At 38.0% G+C, this 27,407-nt stretch overlaps 1 protein-coding gene across 7 annotated transcripts in view; it reads left to right on the plus strand.

The window, feature by feature from the left end:
* Positions 1-27,407, plus strand: part of EIPR1 (EARP complex and GARP complex interacting protein 1) — a 229,024-nt gene that overhangs the window by 177,357 nt on the left and 24,260 nt on the right. The window contains exons 11-12 of one of the 7 annotated variants that reach the window (XR_012054672.1): positions 1-100; positions 723-27,407. The exon at positions 723-27,407 is cut by the window's right edge and continues 24,260 nt beyond it. The gene's annotated coding sequence lies outside the window, so the exon portion shown is untranslated. The other 6 variants (XR_012054671.1, XR_012054673.1, XR_012054674.1 and 3 more) reach the window with 6 other exon arrangements.

Here is a 27,407-nt window from a genome sequence, read left to right on the forward strand (position 1 = left end):
GTCTCTGGTTCTCTGGCTGGTTTTCAAGAAGTCTTGCTAAGAGCACTCCCTGCCCTTTCTAAAGGAATGAGGAGCAGACATTTTCCTCTGCTTGGAGGTGAGCACCTGACCTGAAGGTCTGGGAGGTCCATTGAAACAGATGTGCTGTGTTGTGGATGTGGAGCTGCTGCTCCCAAAGCACTGCAGAGCTGTGCAGCCCCAGCTCCCGGCAGGGCCTGGCCCCGGCATGTGGATTTACCAGGTCCCTGCTTGGGGCTGCAGAACTGGGGTGGGTGTGATGTGCCCTTGGATCTCCAAACTGGGCTCTGTGAAGGACAGCAAAACCAGAAATGTCTCTGAGAAGTCCATTTGTCCAGAGCTTGGGTAAATGAGCCCTGGCTACACCTCTCTCCTGGAAACAAGTGTCTAGTACTTCTCTTTGACAGAATTCAGCTGGTCTTACACTTAGGATTAGGAAACAGAAAAATCTATAAGAGTAAATGCTAAAGGATGGCATATTGTAATTTGTTGAGATTTTGAGAGATTAATCATTGTATATGCACGTTTCTCACATTGAAAAGCTTATATCAATGTTTAAAACTTTAGAGAAAGAGTTAAAACCTCCTGAAATATCAAAAAACATGTTTGAAATGGTGCGTGTTGATTGACCACCTAATTTTCTCCCATGTATTAATTTCTGGAAATTATTAGATTTTGAATTTCTATTTTTTCTCTGACTAGGTTTTTTTTTTCAAGAGTGAAAAGTATTCCAATTACAGAGCCCCATGCCACCCCAGTCCTTCAGCTTCTGAACTCACCAAAACCTACACGTGGTGCTCTATGCAGCTGAAGGGATAATGCAGGTACAGCTTTTGTGAGTATCCCTTTAAGAGGGTGGTAATTGCTTCATGGCAGCTTCTGTGGTGTCAGCATTGTCTTCAGTTGGCATGGGAACACAACCAGAACCTCTTGAATGTTTTTCAGAAATAATTGGTTTGAGATGAAAAATCTTGGATTTTCAAACACACTGCATGCTTTCTCTGTTTTTGCCTTCAGAAATGACCAATAGCCTTGAATCTTAAATACTTCCCTGATTAAAGCTTCACGTAAACAGACACGTTGTCTGCAAAATTTTTGGCTCTGACAAAGCAGCATATTTTGATGAGACTTCATTTAATGAAAATGTTCTGACCAGCTCCAGATGCATACTTTAGATATGCATAGATGGGTTCAATTGCCTAGAAAGAACCACCTAGTAGACAGAGAGGGTTTGCCAAAAGCAATTATATTTTATCTCAGTTTGGTTTCACACTATTTGTGACTATCCAAGATCATGCTTTGGTAAAACAAACAGATGTGGTCCAAACTGCAGCAAGAAGCTAAACTGTAAAAGACAAATACATCTATATGTTGTGTTACAGTAAAAATTAATATTGTGCCTCTAGAGAATTCCATCCACATTTGTAGCAAATAAAAAGAGAAAGGATTATAGGATATTATATTCTGAGGAGCAATGTGACCAGTGAGGCAGAACTTGATCCACAATTGCCAAGTTACAACCCGATAATACACCATCAATTCTGAACGATACCGATCGGGGATGGTGCTTCATAATCTAAGCAATTGCTTCAAACAGTTCCACAAAGTTCCAAGATCTACTGTACTGAAGGCAGCAGAAAGATCCATCAGCAGGAGTACTGTAATTTAACTTGAATCAGCAGCTGGTGATAAATCATTTGTGACCTTAAGTAAAGCAATCCTAGGACAGTGGTACTCCCTGGAGCCAGACTGAAAACTCTCATATAATCTATTCCCAGATAAAATTCCTGGTAGTAAAAGGGCAACCACTTGCTTCATCTTTCTTTTCCTCACATCCCAAAAAAGAGTGCTTGTCCAGTTGTCATTAGGTAGAACAGAAATCTGCGGTGTGAGAGAGAGGAAGCTTTCCCTACTAACAAAGAGCAGCTGCAAATTTCAGCAGCTCAGGACTTGCAGAAAGCAAAGAGTCATTAACCATGTTAGCTATAAATGAAGCAAAGCACTGAAAGACTGTCCGCAAGCAGCCATATGGGCCAAGAGTCAAACCCAGGAGTAATGGAGCATGATTGCTTTCCCAACTGTGTGATCTCAGCAAGAAGCAAATACAAATGTATAACACTTGCAGATACAGGCACTGGGAGCATAATTGCCAGCCCTAGTGCTGAACAGTCGCAGCTGATTAGCAATTCACTCTGTACTTGCTGAATTCCTCACAGGAGGCTGCTGAAGGATTGTGCACGAGGAGTGATTTGTGGGGCAAAATGTGATCAATAGCACAAAATGAGGCTTTAGGTCTGTTTTTTCTCATTAATAACAGAACAAGAAAAAGTAGATCTGGCTGCAATGCAATGCAATGCAATGTGCCAAGAGTGCAACAGCTTGGTGCATCAGGAGACTAATTTCTGGACTAAACAGTTACTGAAATAATTCCATGAGCTGCTGCTTTCGCCTTAGTCAAGTTCTGTGATCACAAAAGCAGGTAAAGTAAACACAGAAAACACAGAATAAATCAGGAGCTTCAGAGACTTATTTGGTTTTTAAATGAAAGGAAACAGCAAAAATTTAAAAATCATGGTTTGCACAAGGCAGATTTTATGCAAGTAATAAAATAAATGTTGGCTCTCTCATTTATCCTGATTATCTTTGAAGACTTTGGTGTATTGCTCAGAACACAGCATAATCCTAGGAGAGGTAAATATGAGACATTTGCAAATTACAGGACAAATTATACATTTTGATCACTATCAAACCTCTACAGAGATCCATACAGGACTAACTAGACCCTGCCTTTAATGCAGGTCATCTTCTAGAAGAATCATTATGATACACTTTTTCTAGCTGGTTATCAAAATATTTGCAGTAGCTCACACTTAGACTAATTGTTGAAGCAAAAAACTACCCACTTCTCATGATAAATATTGTGGAATCACAGCAAAGAAACAGAGAATAAAAGAAAATACCACAACTCCTTAAGAATCACCAATCTTACACAGACTGCATCTCAACTGTAACTTTTAATGATCTGGGCCTGGGACTCCATTAGTGTTTAATAAATAATGATGATTATTCCCTACCTGCACAATGCACACAAAACTCCCATTGATGTTGATGTGAGTTCCTGGCACAGACTGATGGCAGGATACTCCTGTGACAGAGATGAATTTTCCATTAGAACAAAATGAGTAAGACCTGTCTCAGTCAGCAGAATTTTTGGCAACAGCAGAATTCCTCAGGGGCTCAGTGAAAGATGCCCATCCTGGGTGGTTGAAAGTAAATTGGGTGAGAAGCACTGAGCCAGGCTTGGACAGCCACAAAACCAATTTGGGCTGAGGTAAAATTGCCCTGATGTAAAAAATATACTTATAACATGTAATTAGATCCATATTTCATTTGTATAATGTGGAAATCTTTGCTTTCTTTCTTATCACACCACAAGGGAAATTGGTATTTTCTTTTCTATGAAGGCAAAGGATAAAATTAATATTAGGGGAGGAAGAGGATGCAGATGTATTGAACAAAATTTTGAAAACCAGCTTTTATTTAAAGTAAATCAAGGAAAAATTAAATGTTGCTTTGGTAAACCAGAGGAGACCATTACCCACACAGAAATTTGGACCATAAGTCTGACCATTCAGTTGCATTTTCTTTGAAGATTTTGTAAAAAATGCAGAGATGAGGAATTTATTTCAAACTAGCAGTGTATGAGACAGGGAGACAGCTAAGCACAACAGGGACATGGAGACAAAGGTCTTACAGTGTGGTCTTGAGAAAAAGAAATGAGAAAGGGAAGATCTTGGCAAAGGGTTGGTTCAAAAGACCTGGATCTGTAAGTCAAGAAAAAGCCTCTGCTATTTTGGTATTAATTTTGTTGTGGAATAGGCATAGATTTTCTGTAAATAATGACTAGTGCCCAATTTTATTATCAGCTGTTTATCTTGGACATCTGCATATTTTACTTGACCATTTGAGTAAAAAGAAGTAACACTTTCTACCAGTTTCTAAAGTGAACAGTGAAGAAAAAATGGGAAATTGGAAATATAAGAGACCATAAATAACTCAATTGCCTTTTTGAAGGATATTAAATAGTAATAATAATAATAATGATAATAGACTGTTGCTAAGTGAGCAAATATATTTTCAGGAGGAAAAGCATAATTATTAGAACATATGCCTTAGCAAATCAGGTGGAAAGGATTAATCTGGCAAGGGGAATACCTATACTCCAGTCCTTACATTATGCTAATGATTCCAACAACAACAACAAAAAAATCACAGCTTAGAATAGGCAGTTAAAAGAGCACAGGAAACCATCATCTACTTGAGCAAAAAATTAAAACTGAAAATTGTTAAAAGCAGGAAGGTTGGCAATTTTTGTCAGTGATATATTTTTATTTTTATATTTTTGTTGGTGAAATAAATATATCAGAAAGATTTCATGTTTTCTACATTACAGCATTATGTACAGGTAATGCACAACATAGGGTCAGGATTATTGACAGTTCTAATACATATATTATTTTATAAGAATATTTTTTGGATATGTAGAGCTGAGATAGCTGTTTAGTAAGTGTGCATATATAAAATGTAAAACTGACAGTTCATGTCTCATTAAAATGGTGCAAATTAGGTACCCAAAACCTAGACTGTCATTTCAAAGCTCTAGTTCAGATTTTTGTGGGTGCCACTAGAAAGCTGTGCTTTTTATTTAATAATATTTTCAGGTTTTATTGCTCTAAAAAGTGATCCCAGCAATTTGTCTTGCTCTCATTACAGCTCTTACATGGCCTAGTGCAAGGAATGTAAATATTTCTTGAGCTACTTAGTGGTGCAAATGGAAATGTGAAAATATTTATTGCTGAAACAAAAGTACAATCTCTATTGCTTAATTATGATAATCTAGGGAAATTGTTCTTGCATAATTCCATACAAAGTAGTAAGAGAAAAAATAGCTAGCTGTTCTTTTCTATTGCTTGCCCTTAATAGGTCCAGGTAAGATTCTATAAACTTGTATTTTCATGTCAAATTTCTTGCTTAAGCTGTATTTTGGAAAAAGTATAGTACTTTAAAATGCAATCACTATTGCTTGTGCTGGGAGAAGCACTGCTGAAGTTCTGAGAGACTTACAGATTTTAGTGTAATGTCATTTAAACTAATCTCTGAAATGGTAAGGCTTTCTACTTATGTATTTCTGCTTTTCATTTTTTTTACTTTAGGGTTATAAATCTGTTTTTTAGATACTAGAAAGTTTTGAACAGAACCTAAGTTACCTCTAGTCTTTCTGGCTGTGAAGATATCTTCTTAATAGAAATAATTACTGCAACTAAGTTTATAGGGTATGCAACCTTCGGAGCTGTGGAAGTCATAGTGTTTTGTGTAAATAGGTATAGATTAAGTTTGCTTAATGTGAAATTTTGAAATGTGTGCATTTGATTTCAATTCCAGGTCTGGAACAACCAACTAGAGAAAATAATTATTATGGCCTATAGAATTTGCAAGGTGTTTCACTAGGTTTACCTGGCAGGAGGACAGCCAACTCTAAGGCTTCAAAGGACTTCCTGGGTAAAACAGCTACACTTAAAGCATAGCAAAAACATATGTGGCTTGGTTTTCCATGGTGCTCTGTTTGGTTTTGCCTTGTTGGATATCTTTGCTGTGGCTGGAGTACTCTTGAGAGCTCCTGAGAGTCAAACAGAGACTGCTTTGGTGTCCAAACAACACCTGAGCTCCTGCCAGTCCCTGCTGTGGGGACACAGACTTGTGTCTCTGTTCTCCACCTGGCTGTGTTCTTCTGTGATGTTTGGAGGACTTTACATCCTCGATACCTCTAATGTGTAGAGGTGGCTTAAGCAAACAACACAATTCACAGGTACTGAGGGGAGGTGGAACTAAGACATACAAACCAGATAAATGTTATTTCCTTAGAAAGATGGAACACAAATATGGAGGAGCAGCTGGGGCAGCTGGGATTCCTTAGCCTGGAGAAAAGGAAGCTCAGCAGGGACCCTTTCTGTCACTCCCCAACTACCTGAAAGGTGGCCTTAGCAAGGTAAGGTTTGGTCTCCTTTCCCAGGTAACAGAACAAGGGGAAAGGGCTTCAAATTGCACCAGGAGAGATAAATCTCCCTGTTGGATATTGGAATTCTTTTTCACTGAAAGTGTTGTTAAGTACCAAAACAGTCTGCCCAGGGAAGTGGAGGAGACACAGACCCCAGAGACATTTAAAAGACTTGTAGATGTGACATGTAAGGACATGGTTTAATTGTGGGTTTGGCAGTGCTGGGTTAATGGTTGGACTCGATGATCTTAAAGCATTTTTCCAACTGAAATTATTCTGTGATTTTAAAACCAGTTGAATCAAGTACTTTTTCATTTCCAAACAGAAATTCTAAGTATGAGCACCAAAAGGAAAACTAATACTCCCTCTGCCCATCTTAATCTCTATCCTGATGCTGTATCACAGTCACTTCAAGACAGGTTGAAATTAAGAGAGACCTTTCTCTTGCCCCTGCTGCTTTCCTTGCCTTGGGTCTACAGAGTTTTCTTTTGGAGTTTGTTCCCAGAACAGCCCATAACCACACTGCAGACTAAGAATGAGCTGATGATGGCTTTTTGCTCTACAAGCTATTTTACTTTGTTTAAAAAATGTCTTCTTTTATTTCTGTAATTACTCTGGTGATGGAAGTGAGAGTCTGGGACAAAAATGTGCCAGTTTCAGTGCTGTGTGAACACTGAATGAACACAGAATTCACTGGCTGCAGACAACTGATAGTCCCTCTCCCCAAGTCCTCACCCCCTCCTCCAGAGTGGGCAAGAAGATTTTGGTGAATTTGATGCAAAATACAGCCTAAGTACAGCCTTTCCCCACATCTCTGAGTAGTGCATTTTATCCCGGTGAAAGGTGTGCTGCTTCAATGTGTTGCCACCTGAGGATGATCTCAGGCAGAATTTAGTTCTACCACAGCTCTGTGTATGTGATTTGGATATTATTTGAATGTAAAACTACATGACTGTACCATTGTTATGTTTTTACCTCAAGACAACTAGCGTGGATTCATTACATGAGGTAAAAACCAGAGCTTTTGCAGTGAAGGCAAGTTCAGAGTTGAGTGACCTTTCATGTTTTGTTTGCCCAGAAAGTTTGTATCATCCCAGAACAGTTTTGTTTTCCACCTGATGTGCTGTGCTGGAGAAAAGAGAAAGGTAAATCAACTTTGCTCTTGTTTTTGTTCTTTTTTTTTATGCTGAATAAAAGACCTAAGCTCTGTTTTCTGGCCTTTGCTTTTGTTTCACTGACTATTTTTTCACACCTGCTCTGTCATCCCGTCTATCCTTTCTTCTTGCTTCCCTTCTCTCTGGATGATCTCTGTTTCTGCAGTGGCAGCTCCCTGCAGGAGGAGGGAGGCAGACACGGGTCTTGCCCATGGGTCTGCAGCTCTGGGGGTGTGTGGGTGCCTCTGCTGGGGTGCAGGGACAGTGAGAACATTTTGGTCAGTGTCACAGGGTGCAGGTGGGTTTCCTCTGCAAGCAGAGGCCTTGCCTAAAATCATGAGTTAAATGACTTCTCTGAAAGGAAGCACAGTTGCCATCTTTCAATTACACCATCTGATTTCAGACTCATGGCTTGCAATGAAACTATAAATAACATTTACAATTTCTTTTGCTTAATTTGTATTTAAGAAACATATTTATTACATAAACTCTTCTTACTTTCTAGCAGTAATTCTACAGCTATGTTTGCCATAGCAGCTCCCCTGCTACATTACTGCAATTATAATAAATTATTGAAGCAGAAGCCTAAATATGTACCTAGCCTACTCTTTCAATTTTAATTCCAATTTAAATATTTTATATAGTTTTCCTATAGATTCTTCATTGATGGCTAGTAATTGCACCAACACAGAAAATATAGTTTTGTTTTGAAAGATGCTTTTGGAAATTGTACCAGGATTGTTAATTATTCAAGGCAAAGAAACAAGTTGAGACTGTCTGTCTTCACCATGTCAACAGGATAAAAGAGAAACATTGTTTGTATCTAGATGGGTATATTAAGCCCAGTCATAAATTTGGTAGAGCAAGGAGGGAAGAGTTAGAGGCATGCCTGAGACACACTATGAACATCTGGTCTTCAATGCAGAGTTTCCGCAGTTAGAGCTATTTTATTAACTGGTTTAATTTGAAGTAAGAATAGGAACAGAAAAATAATTGCTGCCACCCATACTCTCAGTTCTAACCCCTACCTCTCCTAGTTTTCTAATCAAACCATATTTCTGCATTCCTTTGATATGTCTTGTCGTTTTCTGTAAGAAACTGGACTCGATCATCCTGATGGGTCCCTTCCAACTCAGTAATTTTTAATGATAAATCATAATTTACTAATTGTATGGTGAAGGGCAATGATAGTGATGTACCAGCAGATTATGTAAATCAAAGAGAAGGGGGTTTTTGTTTCAATATGGTATTAGTTTTCTTTTTTTTTTTTTTTTGTATTTTTTCATTTTAAGAACCTGTACCTTACCTGCTGTGTAATATATTTCATTAACAGTTATCCAGCACAGAGGGTCAATTTTCATTGTAAGCTTCAGATAGGAAATGGCAGGTTTCAGCTTACCTCTTTTCTCCAAGCTTCTATTGTTCTATTAGCAGCAAACTCCCAATAAGTTTGAAGAAGAAAAATGATCTTTTTTAAATTGCCCTGTACTAAAGTATATAATTAAGCTTTATATTAAAATAATTAAAACATGTAATGAAGAATGCAATTTTTATGAAGACATGAATTCAGAAAGTTGCCATGAATTTTCTAGATGTAGCCTAATGAATAAAAGTAATAATTTTGCTTAAATACTGTTATCTGTCAGAGGAATAGCACATCTTAATAATGTGAGTTTCTTTTTAATTAGCTAATGTTTTGTGAATAAATTTATGTTGCCCAAATAACAAACATAAGAACTATAACACCTCTCCTCATAGAAAACTGGGCACAAGAGTGAGGCATGTATTGAAGAAAGCATGGCTGTGATAGATCATTATCTGACAACTATTTTAATAACTATTTTAATGACTGGTTACCTAATTGTATACAATTGCATGCAATGAAACTATTTTTAGTTGAACTCTTTGCTAGTATTATAGCTCTTCATTTTACAATGCTTTCTTTACAAAATGCTATGGAAATGATAGGATTCAATTCCCATTCAGAGAATTGGAAACAGCTTTGCAGTTTGGTGAAACTTCAAAACTTTTCTTATTTTTACAAAATAAAGCCACAACTTTTTGAAGATGATAGAGGATATGAGATTGGAGTGCTCCAGTGAGGAACCTGGACTGCAAGGGAACCAGATTCTCTAGCATGGGTCTTTTTAAGGGGACTTAAATTTCTGTGCCTGTTACAAGCACAAGACTATTCTCTTTCCTGTCTCCTGTCTCTGCCTCTCTCACTCTCTAATTTTGATCAAAAATTCTGTCCTGGAGCAAAGAAACCTTTCTCAATGAAAGTTTCATCTGAACTTCAGTGAAAAGTTGCAATTTCAATATGCTGGCATTTTTGGCAGAGTTGACCAGCTCTACCTATGATTACATATATATAAATTCAAGTATTCCCTGCAGTAAGGAGCTGAGTAATCACATAGTTGTTAGCTATTACTTTATTTTATTATATTTTGATGTATTACTTCCTAATAAATTGGAACTTTTAAGTGATGTATTGCTTAATAAAACTCAAACCTGGAATTCAACACATCTGTGGGAAACCAGGCTATGGGTAAACCTCAAGCTAAAGCTACTTAAGTTTGTGCTATACTGGACCTACCTCATTTTCACACAGAGTGTTATTCCCCATGACTGAGTTGGTGAGTTAAAGAAGAAAAAATTCTGTGACAAAGGCAGCCAGCAATACTCTGATGGCATTCTGCAACTTCTGTTCCTTTCTGTTAGCACTTTGTATACAATCATCCTTTAATGTTCAGTTACAAAATTGGGTAGTGCATTTTCTGGGAGGATTTTCATGCTCATCCGTCATAAAATTGACCTTAGCAACTGAAGGTGCCCAGTTGTTTGTTTATAGACAGGCCCACAAAGGTATTACAATGCTTAGCTGTGAAAGCTAAACCTCAGCTAGAGTGATATGTAAAAGCCAAGATAAAGTGGTTAATATGACATTAAGAAAAGGCTTTGATGGAATCAAAGGGAAGTGTTTCACCTCATTTGGGTATGTAATTTTGTTGAAATGATGATGACAGAATCAAACTGTATCTTGTTCATTAATACTGTTATTTGTAATAAACCTTTTAATCCTGGGGAATAGCTTTGTAAATTATTTTAATGAAGGGTGTTATGAAAACTAAGCAGATGCTGATCTTTCTCTACATATTGTACATAACCTAGTTCAGAGGATGCTTAGGCCAATACTGCAGGAGGCTCTTTTGAAAATTAGTTGCTCAGAGAGTCAATCTGACTGCAGTCTTGCACCAAAAACATATTTAATACACTCCATTTTTGCTTAACCCTCCTCTTTGTCTTTTATTTTCCCTATAAAATATCAGTCTTTAACAAGTAAATGTCATAGGGAAATCCCATAACATATCTTAAAGATATACTGTACAGTACTTTTAAAAGTACATGCAAATGGAGGCAACATTTTGAAAGAAAGAGCTTTCTCTCTCACTGCACATTTCATTCATCACTACTGTGATTCCAGTGCAAAGACTGGATTTGAAAGAGAGCTACAAGTCTCCTTTATATAAATTAATTTTTTCAGTTCATCAAGAACAGAGTTCACTGTAAAAATAAGTAAACACTTAAGTGGGTTTACATTTCAGTGCTCATAGATGCTAAAAGTCATCCTCAGTTCAATGACCTTTGCTTAATAATTGTATGGCTGTGCAGTTTGCTTAATCTTATATGCATCAGAATAAATTGGAGTATATCCTGCGGCCACAATCATAATAAACATCAGCAGCAAAATTAATTTCTCACAGCTTTCCCTGAAGTACCACTCACCTTTTTCCCTCAGCCCCAAAAAAAGCACTTTCCCATCTCAACCAGTCTTTCCAAACACAGAAGCTTTCAACAGAGAACTCTGGCTGCCAACTTTGCTGAAAGTTTCCTGGTGCCCCAGTTGCAATGGGTGATAGACCTCCACAGGCTTCCCAGGGAAATGTGATCATTTCTTGCCCAGCCTTGTGTTCTCAGCACCATCCAATTAACGGTGGACCCCGACCAGCAAGGGTATCCAGCAGTGAATATTATTGGGAACCCAACTGAGCTCCTGCTGGTAAGGTTTCCCTGTTTCCCTCTGCACTCTAAATACTCTCATTGTTTATTCATAGAGTGAAAGATTAAAGCCAGAGAGGGCCACTGTGATCATCTAACCTCTAATCAGAAACTTTTCAATTTTTTCAACCTTCACCCTCACTTGCCAACATTAGATGTAGATGCAGAATGCAGTTTACAGTGACCCATTTAGAATTCCACCACACCCCAGTCCTTCTGGGCTTGCTCAGGTATCCTGGTTTCGTGTTCAGTAGTATCTGCAGTGAGTTTTGCAGGACTAGTGTCTGCTCTCCAGTCCAGTTTTGAGCCCTGTCCAGACACACTGTCTCAGCTTTATGTCCGAGGAAAACTCAGCTGTTTAAGAAGCATAGAGGTCCTTGTACCAGAATTCAGAAGCAATGAACTGCATTGAAATTTGTGTAAAATTGTTCAGACTTTTATCTGAAAAATCACAAAGACTGGCATCATGAGTTTTTCAGACAGCCTTTGTTCCCTCTATCCTCCTTTCCTTTTTGTCTGTGTTTTTTTTTCTTTTAATTTGTATTTGGGTTTTGGTTTTTTTTTTTCTTTTTGCAATAGGGCAATTTTTCTAACATAGTTTAGAGCAGTCTAGGTTTTCATAGTGATAAGTATCCACAGTAGCTCAAGAGAGAAAGCTTGAAGAGGAAACCCATGAAGAAAATTAAATGGGTCCAAAATGAGCACTCTGCAGACCTCAGGATGGCAAAAAATATTTTTAACTGGCTAATTGCTACTGGAACAATGTGCATTTAACACACATCTGGCACTTTTATGTGAATTGGTTTGTATCTGGATGATTCTGAAATGGGACTGTTGGCAGTCCCTTGTATAGATGTATGTTGAACTGTTATATTGTATGCTTAATTCTGGCAAGTCAAAGCCTGCCCTGCATGATTCCATATATCTATTTAGATAGACAGGAGTTACTGATATGAGTATGGCATCTTAAAAAAAGATACAGAATATTCTTCATGCCTTTTTTTTGTTGGTCGAGGTATCTGAAGGATAGAAAAGCCTTAACAGTTGATAGTGATCAAAGAAGTTCAGGAGTCATTCATGAAATGGGGCCTCTACAGATGCCCATGGGAAGTCTGTGGTGGAACAGATACCCACCTGTGGCCTTTGGAAGACCCCATGGCAGAGCAGATGGATGTGCCCTGAGAGAAACCACAGCCCGTGGAGAGCCTACACTGGGGTAGGCTCTTGGCAGGAACTGCAGCTCTTGGCAGGAGCTCACACAGCAGCAGGTTTCCTGTCCGAATCTGTGGCCCATGGGGAGCCTAGACTGGGGCAATCCATTCCTGAGGGATTACACTCAATGGAAACCACTCACTCTGGAGCACTTGTTGAAGAACTGCAGTCCATGGGAAGGACCCATGTTGGAGATGTTCATGAAGAACTGCCTCCTATGGGAAGGACCCCACACTGGAGCAGGGGAAGAGTTCAAGGAAGAAGGACCTCAGAGGTGGGTGTTATGAACTGACCACAGCTCTCATTCCCCATCCTTCCTTGGTGGAGGACGAGAGGGAAGCTAAGCCTGTTGAGGGAGGGATAGAGTAGCTTGATGGGTACCAGGAGGCCTGCCAAGGTCAACCCACCACAATCAAAAAGGTATTTTGAATGTAAAGAGAGCTGCAAGAGCTACAAGATCAAAGTCAGGTTTGGTACCAAAATGGCAAAGGTGTCTTCCTTTACCAAAGCACACCAAATGAGTAGCTGTGCTGCTCTCTTCTAGGCTGCAGGTCCAGGTGGTGCAGCTTCAGGGTACAACTCTGACTGACACAGCAATGCCTCAGAAGTCAGGCCTTAGCAGGTGACATTTCTGCTAAACTCATGGCTCTCCCTGGCTTTCTGAACCTCTTGGCAGAACTTTGCCTATTGATTAGCATATATAACTGGGAATCAGGTTACCTAGAGTCTTTATTTCTAGCTAGGGCATTGGCTTGAAATGCCAGTGGGTGGGTGAGGTGACCTTTAGTGAGACATCTTGGGTTGTTCTGCCTCTTTGCTGTAAAATAGGAAAAAATGTCAGTGGGGATGTAAAACAATCCATTATTATTTATAAAGCATTTACTGATCTGTAGAATACAAGTGTTTTACTTTTTAATAATTCTTATTCTTGCCTTACATTAAAACTGCATTATGCTTGCCTTTATAATAAAAATACTACAAATATTACAGCAATTGATTGTGAAAAATTATTTGGTTCTTGCCCAATGATGCATTGCCATTTCTATGCATCTACTAGAACAATGAGAATTCTTAAGAAGAGGAGTATACTTTTCTCCCTCTCTTGCCTTTCAAAATATTTTTAAACCTGTAATGTGAAGGGATGCTGTGTAATATCTTACCAAATCTTATCACAGAATTAAACACAAAAATGCTAATTGAAGCATATTAGCAATCTATGAGGCTTCAAATATGAGGCTCTCTTAGAATACTGAAGAATAAATTTTAGTTCAGCAGTCATCTAGTTTGGTCTTTCTTTTTCACTGTATCCCAATGTATCAATATTTTATTTGATTACTTGATAATGTCACCATGACTGTGTATAATTTCAAGTATTATTAAAAACAATATTAAAAACAAGATCTCACCAAGAAGCAGGTAAATATTCAGTGACAGCCTATTTTTGAGGCCAAAATCTTTTCTCCCACAGAAATACTTTTTTGCTTTTTATGGGCAGGTATTTGTGGTGTAACACAAAGCTTTTTACCCTTCTGCCACCTAAGTCAGAGGCTGAATCCATCTGAGGTTGGGGCTGCTTCTTTCCTTTAGTAAGTCCTGAAGAACGACCTGTTAGCAAAATGTTGTCTTCTGCCATCACTTATTCTAGTTACAGTGTTATTTCTTTTTTCTCTACAGATTTTGCATTGTTTGGTGTGTAATGGATCTTTTTGTCATCAGCAGATGGATAACAAACGAATGGAGAAAGGTGCTGTGAATAGTATTGCAGAATTAAGCATATGAGTATCAAATACCTTTGATAAGCCACAAGAAGAACTTATAAAGGGGTAAATAAAGAGATTTATTTCCTAGATCTCCTTTCTTTTTCCTAGAACAATGAATAACAATATCAGTGTGTTAGCACCTGAACTATTATGTAAGTCAGACACAGCAAAAAGCTTATTCTTACGTACTTGTGGATAACCTGCATGCAGTGTACTGTGACATTAGTATGGAGAACTCAAGAAGAAGAATGGAGGATCTTGGACAAATGTTAGGTTCTTCTTTTATATAAGATGGAAATTCACATCCTTAAAAAAAATTGTTGTACAACATGCAAATACCTTTTCATAAACTAGGCAAAACCCTCTGAGTGCCAAGCAGTATCGGTCTTTAATTTTAGACTGGCATTATAACACCAGTAAAAAAAGTTTGTAAAAGCCAATTTAAATACAAGACTTCAGTAAATATTCTGCCTTTTCTATGATTTTCTAGTCTGAGTTTCTTGTGGTGCATTTATATTCATACATCTATCACTTCATTAACAAGTTTTCTTCTATAAATTGACCCTAACTGCTACTGTAAAATACAGTTTAAATGAAGTGTGGCTTTGAGACCAGGAAGATTATTAAAATATTAAAGTATATACATTGAATCATATTAATATCTTTCTTGCTAATATTTCAAGACTAAATGCTTTTTGTCTGAATAACAACCTTTAATGGAAAAACTTGTAGTCTAAAATGTACAAAGCTCCCTCTAGATCTGATTTTTCACTGGTTTCCATCCTTCCATCACTTATACATCTGAAAAATGGATTTTAAATGACATCACTTAACCTAGTAGCCTTTGATACTCATTTTACTTAAATACAGACAAGTAGTTAAAGTACAGAATATAGGAAAGCTGCATCCCTTGTCTTTTCTGTGAAATATGAGATGGAGGTAGAAATTAATATATTCTGTGTGTAACTAGCAAGCTCAGTTCTTGGTGGGAAGGTTTGAAAAATTGAAATAAATTCCTTGTAAAACCATAAAAAATAATATCTCTGACTAAGCATTCATGTACTCAGAAGAAACACCCACAGGAAGCGCTGGAGATTCTTGCAAAAATATCCATTGTCTGACAAGTGGATCACAGCAACTTTGTTAGGATTTTATCCTAGGTCCTTGTGTTTTTCATACTAATTGTCACTCCAATACAAAACTTGTAAAATTCTTTTCCACACTAGTGAATGGATAATTAATGTCTTCTATTAGTACTTATGTTGATGAAAGAAAATTCTTAATTATGTTTAAATATGCACCTGTACACCCATAGACAAATTCTGGTTTTTACCATACAAGTCTCTGTAAGCTACTCAGTGACTAAGTACTGTATAAGTTGCTCAAGATTCTGTGACCAGATGGTTCACGGGGCTAGTAATGGATTATAGTGCTTTCTAGCTCCAGATTGCCAGTTCAAATCTGGGTCAGGTTGACACTGTCTGAAAATTATTACTGTTTGGTGGCTTATGTGAAATAAGTTGAAGACCTCAATACACTTCCTAAAGGCTGGGTTAATATAAGACAAATGTCACCAGACGATTGTTAGTTTCAGGGCTCAGACAGAATCACAGTGAAGTCGGTGGAAAAACTTCCATTGATTTCAGTGGGTATTGAATTAGGTCATAATTATGGAGAATGGCTCCTTGTGCTCTCAGAAGTAGTTGTTTACAAGAGGGAGAAGGATGCCCATGAACTGTTCCTGGGAGACGAGTGGTGCTGCCAGCTAGGATGAAGCAAGAGATTCTTATCTGTCCTTTTACTCATGGAGGATGAGTATAAGAGGATGGGCCTGGTCCTGACTGAAACACACTAATCCTCCTGAATTTAGGTAAAAGTGGGCTTATTCTGCAGAGTGATAGAGAGTCAAAATCTCTCTGAAAGTTTACATTATCATTCTCTTTTTAATCTCGGTGCTAATTAACAAGTCACTATTGATTCGTGACCTATATTTTTTGCAGAGCACCTGCCCTCACCTAAGGATATTTTTGGTTTTGTTTGAAGAGCAAAACTCCTTTGAACTGCTCAGAGAATTACCTGGCTTCAGTCTAGAGTGCCTTTTGTCACCATCCAGGTTCCATTAGTGCAGCAATGAATGAGAAGTGACTTGATCCTTGGGGATAAGTGCCATCACAGGCAAGAAATATTAGATATTAAAAACTCTTTAGTTTAACTGACTGGGAATTTAAACCAGACAGCTTAATGTGGGAAATGAGACACAGTATTATCACAGTAGTTGATTAGCCAGTGGATCAAGCCATCAGGAGGAAAAATGGAGGAATTGCCATTTCTATCACAAGTTCAGATACATGTTCAGAAGACATGCATTAATCAGATGTGCCACTGGACTATGTCCAATAACACTGTTTGTATTGAGATAGTAATGTAGTATTATTGCCATGGGAACCACAAAAAGAAATTAAACTGAGCTGCTAGTCTAGTGAACTACATATATTTACCCCTGCTTCTGCTCTCTGTTGAGCTTGGGTTTTAGTCCTTCTCCAGAGGCACTCAAGTACAACTCTGGTAGTATACTTAATGTACCCCTTAAATTAAATTAATTCAAATTCCAAAATCAGCTCTTGGCAATACAGCTGAGAACAAAATATTTAACTCATTTGATATATTTCTATGATAAGAACACCTTTTAAGTGAATGAAGGAAAATGTTGGATATAGTTTTTCTGGATTATGCTGAAGCTTTTGATACCGTTCCTCACAGAACCCTTCTGCATGAGTTGTCCAGCTGTAAGACAGGCAGGTACACGGTGCTCTGGGTAGGGAGCTGCCTGTAGACCAGGGCTTGAAGGGTTGCAGTGCACACTCAGATGGTGACTGGTGGCCAGCAGTGCTCCTCAGGGTTCAATTCCAGAGCTAGTTCTGTTCCATACTTTTATTATGATCCAGTTGAATGCACAATTAGAGAATTTTCTGATGATACTAAACTGAGATATTGACTGTCTCAAGGAATGAGAAGCCTTGTGGAGAGATCTAGAGACTTGAGCATTGTGGAAACATTAATTCCACTTAACAATTAAAAAAAAATCCAGATTCTGCACCTGGTATGGAATAACACCAGACACAAGTATGAATTAGGAGAGGAGTGGTGGGAGAGCAGCCCTGCAGAAAGGTGTCTGGGGTGCTGGGTGACAGCAGGCTCCATGTGAGTCAGCAGTGGCCAGCAGCCAGGAGGGCAAAGCCCATCTTGGGATCACCAAACCCAGCACCACCAGCTGGCTAAAAGAGATTATTGTCCCACTGTGTTCAGAGTTGGTGCAGCCTCACCTTCAGCATGGGTGGAGTTCTGGGCCACACCACTTAAGGATGTGAATGTCCTTGGATGCATCTCCAGAGGACAACAAAGCTGGTGAAAGGGCTGGAAGAAGTGTCCTGTAGGGAGTGGCTGAGAACTCTTTTTTGTCTCATTTGGAGAGATGGTGGCTGAAAGATCTCCATCCCTTTACAGCTTCCTGGGAAAAGAGACTTCTCCTGGTATCCAATGACAGGATGGGTGGGGTTGGTTCGAAGCTGCATCAGCGGGGGTTCAGACTTAACATTAGGAGGCAATTCTTTACAGCAGGGGTAGGAAAACACTGGAACCAGCTTCCTTGAGAGGAGCCTGTCAGTGTTAAAACAGCATTTGGACTATGCCCTTAAGAATATGCTTTTACTATTAGCCCCGATCTGCCCTGAAGTGGCATCACAATTGGACTAAATTGTTGCTATGGATCCTCTCCAACTGGACCTATCCTGTCCTAGCCTAGCCTAGCCTAGCCTATCCTATCCTATCTTATCCTAGCCTAGCCTAGCCTATCTCTCCCAGGCAATAAAACTATAATTTCTTTTAAAATCATCCCTTTTGTTTATTTTTTATCAAAGCTTTTATGTTTTTATATTTAGTCAGATGCTGGTGACTTGGGGATTTTACATTCTAGTTACATAGTTTCAGTTTTGCTGTTGAATTGCTGTATTTTAGAACCCCTCATTTTTTTACCTGCCTAATTTTTATCTTAGAGGAAAAAAAATCTGACCAGTTTATTGTTTATAATAAATGGTAAAAATTGATAGTTCAGGAAGCCCTTTTCCAGAAGGAGAGCAAAGAAATCAGATTTTGGGACTGGGCCATGAATAGAAGCAGCAAAGAGAAAACAGACAAAAATATTTTCATTGTAGATGAGGCGTAGTGTGGGTGTTCAATTTAGTCTTGAGATTAAGAGCAAGATAATCCCCAAATACAGTTTGTATGGAGCAAAAAAAAAAAAAAAAAAAAAAAAATCAAGGAAAAATTATGGTCTTTGTTCAGGCTTTACTGTCTCAAATAGGAAAGCAGAAGTGCTTTAAATGTAGAACATACTGTTATCGTATGTTGTATGTTCATGAAGAGATGAAATCACATAACATAAAATTCACATCTTCATTGGGATATCATCCAGCAGGTGAAGAGGGGTGAGAGGCAGTTCCAAATTCAATACCAAACATTTGGATGAAAGATTATGTTCCTATCACCAGAAGACATCAGACCTCATGATATAAGCATGAATATAATTTAGGGCATGCATTATTTTGTTTTTTCTCTGTATTTATTTAGTAATGTGATAAGTGATGATAGTGCTTAATGAGAATCATAGAATCATAGAATTATCTGAGTCAAAGAAGACCTTAAAGATCATCATCTACTTCCAATCCTTCTGCTATAGACAGGGATAGCTTTTATTACATAGGTTGGTCAGAGCCCCCTCCAACCTGACTTTAAGGAATTTCAGACTAGGGGCATCCACAGCTTTTCTAGACATATGATTATGTCTTTTCTGTTAAACATAACTAGGTTTTAATGAAGATAATTTAGATCACTTTAGCTGCCTTCTTTGCATGGGTATTAACATAGTATTCCCCATCAAAAAGTTTAGGGTGCCTGAATCATGCATAAAAGGAATCTGTAAGCATTGTTTAGATTTACACCTGAGCTTAGGGAAGTCTGTTGTTCAGATTCCCAAAATGTTTCAGTGTTGTATATTTAACTTCAGATATGTTTCTGTGTGTGTATTTATGTATATAAAATATGCAATATGAAATGCCATTTTCTTTGGGAAGCAATTACATTCTCATTTAGCCAAATCATTTAGAATAGATTTACATAAGAAAATAATTTAAATGTGATACCATATTGTTTGGTGAAATCTCACAAAAAATTCTTCTCCTTTGCTTTAATTATCTTTTCTGTGGTACTCTCCCTCCTCCCTCCTTCAACTGTGCCAGTAACTTTTAAGTTTGTTAATTGGCAGGTGTGAGGAGTGAGAACACAGGATCTGTGTTGAATGATTACAAGTCCTGGGTATTTCCCTTGAAGATACACCTTTTCCCATATGCCTGTGTCATTTCTGTTTACACGATCAACAGCTGACAGAGTCTAATTGCTTACTGAGAGATCCTAAAAGTCTTGGGGATGTCATGGATTCATACTGTGTTTTTCAGAATTTGCCTGACCTATAAAGAAGGAGGAGAAGAGACTACATAATGTCTTCTTGAGGTGAACCAAGGTACCAACAAGGAATGATTGCCAATACAAAGCCCCAAATGGGTTATTTTGGGTTGGGCAAACACTACAGCTGGGTGATAAGGAAAATGTTACGCTACAGTAGAAGTTTTTTGCTTATAACATGAGAAATAGAGGATAGCTAATAATTTACAGATATATATTTGCCGGGGTTAAATTATTTGCTGAGTTTTGCTTCTAATTATTGATTCTCTTTATCTCACCACAAGTCTTCTTTTCCTAGCTGTCTGCCCACTTATTTCTTCTTATTTTTTCCATTACTTTTTGTACGATTTCTCTTAACATGGAATTATGGTTAGAGCCATTCTAAATAAGCATATATATGAGTAATTTCAAACAGGAGGGTCATGTGAATCAAAGACTAACTTATATTGGACATATATTTTAGCTATGTATAAATTCATGCAGACAGTGAAAACCTGATCAAATGAAAACTTCCATCAGAGTGAAACCTCTTTGAGCATCAAGTGAGCACAAGTAAAATAAGAAGACAACCATAGACTGTAGCAATCAGTGCTCTGGATTATAATCAAGTAAGACCTTGCTGGCCATTCTGTGTGGTAGGTTTCTCTCTTCTTTATGCAAAGTGTGCACAGAACAAGAGAAAAGCAGCTCAGAATTCTTTTAACTCATGGAAGGACAAATAAAACGTCAGTCATTGATATCTCTGCGAAGACAGTACAACTTCTGTAAACATTATTTTGCCATAATTCTGTCTGGTCTTTCTGCTTTAGTTTTAGACACCAGCTTATATTAGAACTGAATTATATTTCAGGTGTTTCATAATGGTCTGTTTCACAGTTCTGTGTGAAAAATTACCTCTGTGTGGATGTCAGAATTTTCTAATAATTCAGACATATTCAAAATTTCATGTATTCTAAATTTAGCTAAAGAAAAAATACTGCCAAAAATCCTATTCAAAAATTCTGTTCAGTCGAATAGTCCCTCATGTAATATAGCTTTACCCTGTATATGATAATTTCCAGAAAAACAAGACCTATCAGTGAATGAAAAAAGATCCTTTAGGTTTTCATTCCTGTTTAATGAAGATAAGAATTAGAAGAAAAACAGTCATCTGGAGAGTGAACAGAATTTTGTAAACAGTCATGTCAGCTTAACATTACTGCTACCTAAATGGGAAATGTACGTGACATACATATGCAAAAATTGGCAGGTAAACATTGGCTTTTTCTGCTGGACCTAGAAAATGGTCGAAAGCCATGTAAGTGCAGATAGGATGATTCTGAATCAAACTTAATCAGCCTTGTCATTAACTGTATTTATGCTGTTTCTGGTTCTTTGAATATGGGCAGTGCCACATTGTGCCATGCATAGTCAAGTGCTCTCAAGTTCTACTTCAAGAAGATGGATTTTATCTACAGCCTCAGATTTGTGTGCTTAATTGCTCTCTGGAATTGATTACGCTTGTTTTGAAGATACAGGTTCTGGTTTTGATGATGGAAGTGTCTTGGATTAACTGGCAGTGTCTAAGACCTTGAGTAGAATAGACCAGAATTTATTATATGTAATGATCAGAAATTTGCTAACTCCTTCTGAAAGTACAACATTCATTACTCTGGCTTTATGAAATTCCACAGGCAGATAGTAATTAACACCCCACCAAGATCAGGACTGATATGTGGATTGAAGACAAGGCTGTCTTCTAGACATATCCTCATGTATTAGTTTTTATTTACATGTAAGAGGAAGAGGCATAAACAGACGTGCAGAAAGCAATGGTGATGACTACGAGAAAGGCTGATATAAAGTCTCTTTGAGCTGCCCATTGCCTTTTGTCCTGTTGCTGGGCACTGCTGAGCAAAGCTTGGCTCCCTTCTCTGACACCTTCCTTATGATACTGACAGACACTGATCTTACTCCCTCTCAGTATCCTCTTCTTGAGGGGTTGAACAGGCCCAGCTCCATCAGCCTTTCCTTATAAGAGTCCAGTCCCTTAATCATCTTTGTATCCCTCCACTGGACCTTCTCCAGGAGCTTTGTATCTTATCCTGAGGAGCCCAGAGCTGGGCAATGCAGGTATGGCCTCATAGACCCCTTTAGTTCCCTTCTGTGTAAATCTTCAGATATTCTGAGCTGCTTTTTGATATTCTTCAGATATACCTCACTAGGGCTGGGTAGAGTGGCAGGATCACCTCCCTCATCATGCTGACAATGCTCTTCCTAGAAGCACTGGGTTATTTCAGTCAAATATTTACCTCTCAGTAACTCAGAACCACCCCTGTAAAACAAGCATGGAAATGTCAATCTGATCCATGCAGGGCTGCATGCTGCAGTCCTAGCCTGACAGAAGCGAAAGCAAGAGCCAGCTTGGAACTGTCCATAAAGGACAGGGTGGTTGTAGTTTCTACATGAGAGTTCCACAATACCTAACTTCAGCAACCTTATTTAGACACCCAGGTTAGATATTGGAACCCATAGATTCCATACGTAGCTAGTGTAGAAAAAACCTGCCTCCAGAGGGCATTTTAAAACGTTAGTGAATCTCGCATCCTGAGCTGTCATTTGAAAAGTTGTTAATTATACATAAATGCTTCTGAAGATGTGTGTACTTTGCATCATGCACATCAATATGCTACAAGTTAATACCTACCCCAGGGTTTCCTTACAATGTGGCTGCTACACTAATATTGCCTCTTCCCCAAAGACTACCTTAGATTTGACACTAATAAGAGATTTGTATGGCCATGAAAAAAAAAAAAGGGAATATTTTCAACTACAGAGTTTTCCCCAGCCTTTCGGATTGGTCATGAAATTTTACATTGCTTCAGTTGATAACATCAAAAATATTCAAACTAACCTAAATAAGATAAATACCAGGAAAACACAAGGAAATGGATAAAATGTTTTAAGCACAGCAGCATTTTGGGGCTCCCTGAGTTCCATTATGTATTTTCTGAAGTATGGCATCTAAATTTCTTGCACTTGTTCGGAGCTTTTAGAAGGCCCTTGGTGATACGTGAGGGATTTTTGTACACAGCTAACATGAACACTGAAGGAAGAATAGACCCCTTTAGTTCCCTTCTGTGTAAATCTTCAGATATTCTGAGCTGCTTTTTGATATTCTTCAGAAATGTAGCTGGAGTATGGTTGAGAATTTCAGTGTGATAATCCCATGTTGCTAGTGATATTATAAGCAATATTAAATGTCAAAAATAACAAAAGACAGACTGTCTTCTTTTTTTCCCATTCCAGTCAAAGAAATAATTGTTCAAGTTATTCAAAGCACATTTCACAGATTCTGGTAGAAGTCTAACATCAGTGCTTTATATTTTTTTTTTTTGCATGCAGTCAGACTTAGCTGATTTGTACTTATTTTATATATATGTCAGGGTCACCAAAGGAAGTAAGTGCTAACCTATCTCATAGCATGTGACTTGACAGAAAATATTATAGGTCACAGAATCCAAAGCTACTGGCCACCCACTGTGCTGCATTTATTACTGGGGAACCTCATATGAAAGCTGCCACTCTGACCAAGCCTGTGCACAGAGACCCAGTAGTAGCTGTCACTCTTGGAGAAGTCGATTTGTATTGAAACTACAGAAAATACAAATAACAAACAAGTATCTGGACTGCAAAATAACAGCCTAGTTAGACCACTTTATAAAGTATTCTTATCCACATTGAGCTGGAATGAAATTCTGTGGTGTGACAAAGGGTTTATGAGCCATATGGGGCTTTTATATTTTTTTTTTAATTTTTTTTTTTTATAATGAACACAGCCTTATTTGCATTGGTAGTGGGTGAGAAGGTTGGGACAAGAGTTAAAGCGAGCTAAAAAGGTATTAGCAAGGCAGCTGAGCAATGATGGTTGAAGTTATGGCTGTTTTGAGCTTTGCACTTTTGGAAGGTATTCAACTACCTTCTGAATAAAAAATCTAGCAAAATGTAGGCAGAGGATAGACAAGGAGCTAGGTATAAGAGGAAGATGATAAAATAAAGATATGATCTTATTTACGTTGTGTCTAGAATTGAGTTCTTAGTTCATAGTTTTCTTATTTCCTAGTCTACTTCGATATGTAATAAAACCCATGTCTTTTCAGAATGCTGCTAAAAGCATCCTGGCATAGCTTCCTGGTAGATTTTTTTTCAGGGCTCTGCAAACCTTGATTTTGGATACAACTGCAGGGGGCCTGTCAAGTGCTAAGATCTAAAGTTGAACCAAGCATCCCTTTTCCATCAAAAATATTAACCAGAAAATGATTTAAAACAAAAGTATTTGTTAATTCTGTTAGATTTGGCAAGCCCTTAGAGATAACCAAAACAACAACAACAAAAAGGAAAATTTCTCTTCTGAAAATCTATATCATTTCAGTCTTTTCAAATAAAAACATCTTAGTTTTGCCAAATGAGAGATTTTAATATTGGCCTTAGAAAGAAATTTTTAGAAAGGTTTTGTAAAATATGACACAAACCAAAATTTTTGGCTGACCCACTTTCTGCTCTGGCCTCTTGAGCAAATTGACAATGTTTATTTCAAGCAGATCCAGGGTGGGATTTTTTTTTTCTTTTCTTTTTTTATTTTCTCCTTCCTAACCTTTAAGTTTTGAGCGGTGTTAAATCAACTTTGATATATGTAGCTCTGCACTAAGATACCTCATAAACACTTCCTGCTCTCAGTGTTTTATAATGGTTTTCCTGTTTTAGTGCTGGCAATTTGACCCGTTGCAGTTTGCAGTAACAGGGTTAATTTTCAGTTTAGGGCAACAGGGACTTGTGTGGCATGACTTAAGCTGTAATCACACCCACCAATGAGGCTGCAGGTCTGCAAAAGAACATTTGTCTAGGGCTGACTGGATATAAGCTGCAAATATCTAGAGCACAAATACAGCTACCATGAAGACCCTAACCCAAATTCCAAAGCAGTGTATTTTACTCCATTTACCACTTTTTGGTATTTAACTGCAATATTTTCTAGATGCTTGTCTGCTTTTCTCCACCACTATATCTGTTCAGCTCAAGTGGATGCAGAGATTAATTTTTCCATTTCAGACAAAGGTCTAGTCTAGTCAACAACTTTGTACATGCTTTTTGAGTTGATGAAGCACTGCTGGCTTTTATTGCTGAGCACATGAATGTCAGGACTGTGGAAAGAGGCTGGCTAGCAGGTGCCTTGGGACTAGGAGTGACAAGGATGCTGGTGAAGTATTCATGCTGGGGACTGCTGTCAAGAACTGATCAGAGCTGCACAGCAATTGGAAGAGCAAAAATGTGATCAAAGTATTGAATCAATTAATCACTCCAGAATCTGAAATCTTAGTCAACATGACCCAGAGGAGCTCTTGAGTTTGACTATGTCTCCTAATGTTGGGAGAGGTTTGATCTTCTTGGTGGCCTTGTCTGAGGTCTCCCTCACAAGTTATTAAACTATTTGGGAAGTCCTTCTGGGGAAAGTGATGCACAACATCTCTAGTACTTTGTCCTGCTAATAGAGATTACCCTGCAGGCGGCAAAATTTTGTACTTTAAATGGTTGAGCTGGTTTAGGTCATGGATTACTTTTGGCTAGGGTCTTCCAACAAATCTGTTTAATTCAGTAAAGGCACTATATGTTCCCGTGGTAGGGATTAACTGTCCCTCTCTCTCTCTTAAACAATGGTGATCTAAACATAATCAATTTTAAACATCTGTCTTCTTCATGTAAGAAATGTGTTTCAAAACGCCATTGTGTATAGTGGTTGGAAATGACATGCAAGAGTTTACTGGTATATGAGGCTGATTTCTGAATTGTATCTCTGGCATCTTTGTGCTGATATCATTAGGAATTTGGCTGGGCTGTTTCCTGGCATTGTGCATATGCATAGAAACAGACCTGAGGTACAAAAGTGTAATACTTTGTGTTAAATTTATATGTGAGATTAACGTGCCAACCAATAAGAGTGCTATTAACTTTACTTGAGTGCAGTCAAGAAAGGATACGGATGTAAAATTTTGTTAATTTGTATTCCAGGGGTCACTTGATCTATCCAACTTACCTTTTGTCTGTATTCATGGGATTCAGGCTTTTCTGACCCCCTCCTCTGCTCATCCTGCATCTCAGGGAGGTCATAGTTATAGCAAAACCTGCTGCAGTGAATTGCTGCTGAGAGAGTATCCTGGCCTGCAGTGTTGTTGAGAGGATGCTCTGTGCTGCCATTAATAGTTTTCCATATGTGGAAAGTCTTCGGATATGGAGAGTTAGCTTAGGTGTTTTGCACTTTTGACCATTGCTCAGGCACACTTATGAACTGGGTATCAAGGTTTAGCATTCCTACCACCTTGCTTTGCCAGGACTGAATTTGAGCTTGAAGATAGTGACTTCTTTTGATATAGTCACAAATGCAGGCAGAATGTCCACTAAGAACATAAAATATTTAGTGATAATAACCCAAAAGGGATGGATGGCTTATGCAACAGCCCTACCCCAAATTAATATTGCACATGTATAATGAATCTTCTCTTCTGCCTTTCTCTCCAACAAAGCTATGAATAGCTTGAATTTCTAGGGAAAAAAAAAAAAAAAACGGAAAAAAAATCCCTGGTCAGCCCTGTGGTGCTAAAATAAATCTTTCTTTATCCTTTAAGCTATCAAGTTCCAGCTGTTCCCAGAGTTCACTGAAGTGTCAGGAAGGAATTGCTTTAATACTTTCATAAAGAAATATTTGCTCATACAGACTGTTAAGCTTTGACTGTTGTTCAGGGAACATTGTCTCTCTACCACCACTGGCTGTTTCTCTAGCTCTTAAGCAGTTCACTTTGCTGCCCACTATGAGCCATCGTTTCCCAGCCAAAATGGTCATGTATGATTTTCACATCCAGAAGCCTGACTTCCAAAGTTGGATCATACCCTTATGACCTATATAAAATCTGTTATCAATTTCCTCTAGTTATGAAATATAAATTATTAACAGACCATCAGAGTCTGTTACACCAACTATTTAATGTTTTTTTTTTCCTTTAAACAGTAGAAACAAAGATATTACAGTGATTATTTTTATTCTGCAACCTAAGTGGATTAGATTTATTACTGTTGTTTCAGGTTCCACAATAATGTAGATTTATTTATAGCTAGCTTGGGTTAAAAAAGGGAAAGAGGTGTACAAAATCCTTCTATACACACATCTGTTAGATTAGAACACAGGAGCTCTGGTGCTTGCTTTTTACTCCTTTGCCTGCTTCATTGCACTCAGGCTGGAGAGTCAGAATAGTGCTGGTGGGAGAGTAGAACCTCTGCTCACAGTAAATCATGGCAGGCAAGCACACAACTGACTGTGTAGTTATGTCCTAACATAAAAATAAATGCCAGTATAGAAGCTACGGATACATTTTCCAAAGACTCTTTTACAGAGATATGCAAATCTGCATGTCCTGTTCCTCATAAGGACTAATAGATACATTGGGCACTTTAAGAGTGTAACTAATTTTTTTTTAAACTTTTAGGATGATAGGTTGGAAGTTTGGAAGACACTGAAGGATTGGAATTCCTGTCCCTGCTGCTGACAAACACTTTGGGGTAATAATTGCTGTAGTTTCTGTTCCTTCTCTTCCCTGTACAATA

The sequence above is a fragment of the Taeniopygia guttata genome, chromosome 3 (genome assembly GCF_048771995.1).
Source record: "Taeniopygia guttata chromosome 3, bTaeGut7.mat, whole genome shotgun sequence".
NCBI lineage: Eukaryota > Metazoa > Chordata > Aves > Passeriformes > Estrildidae > Taeniopygia > Taeniopygia guttata.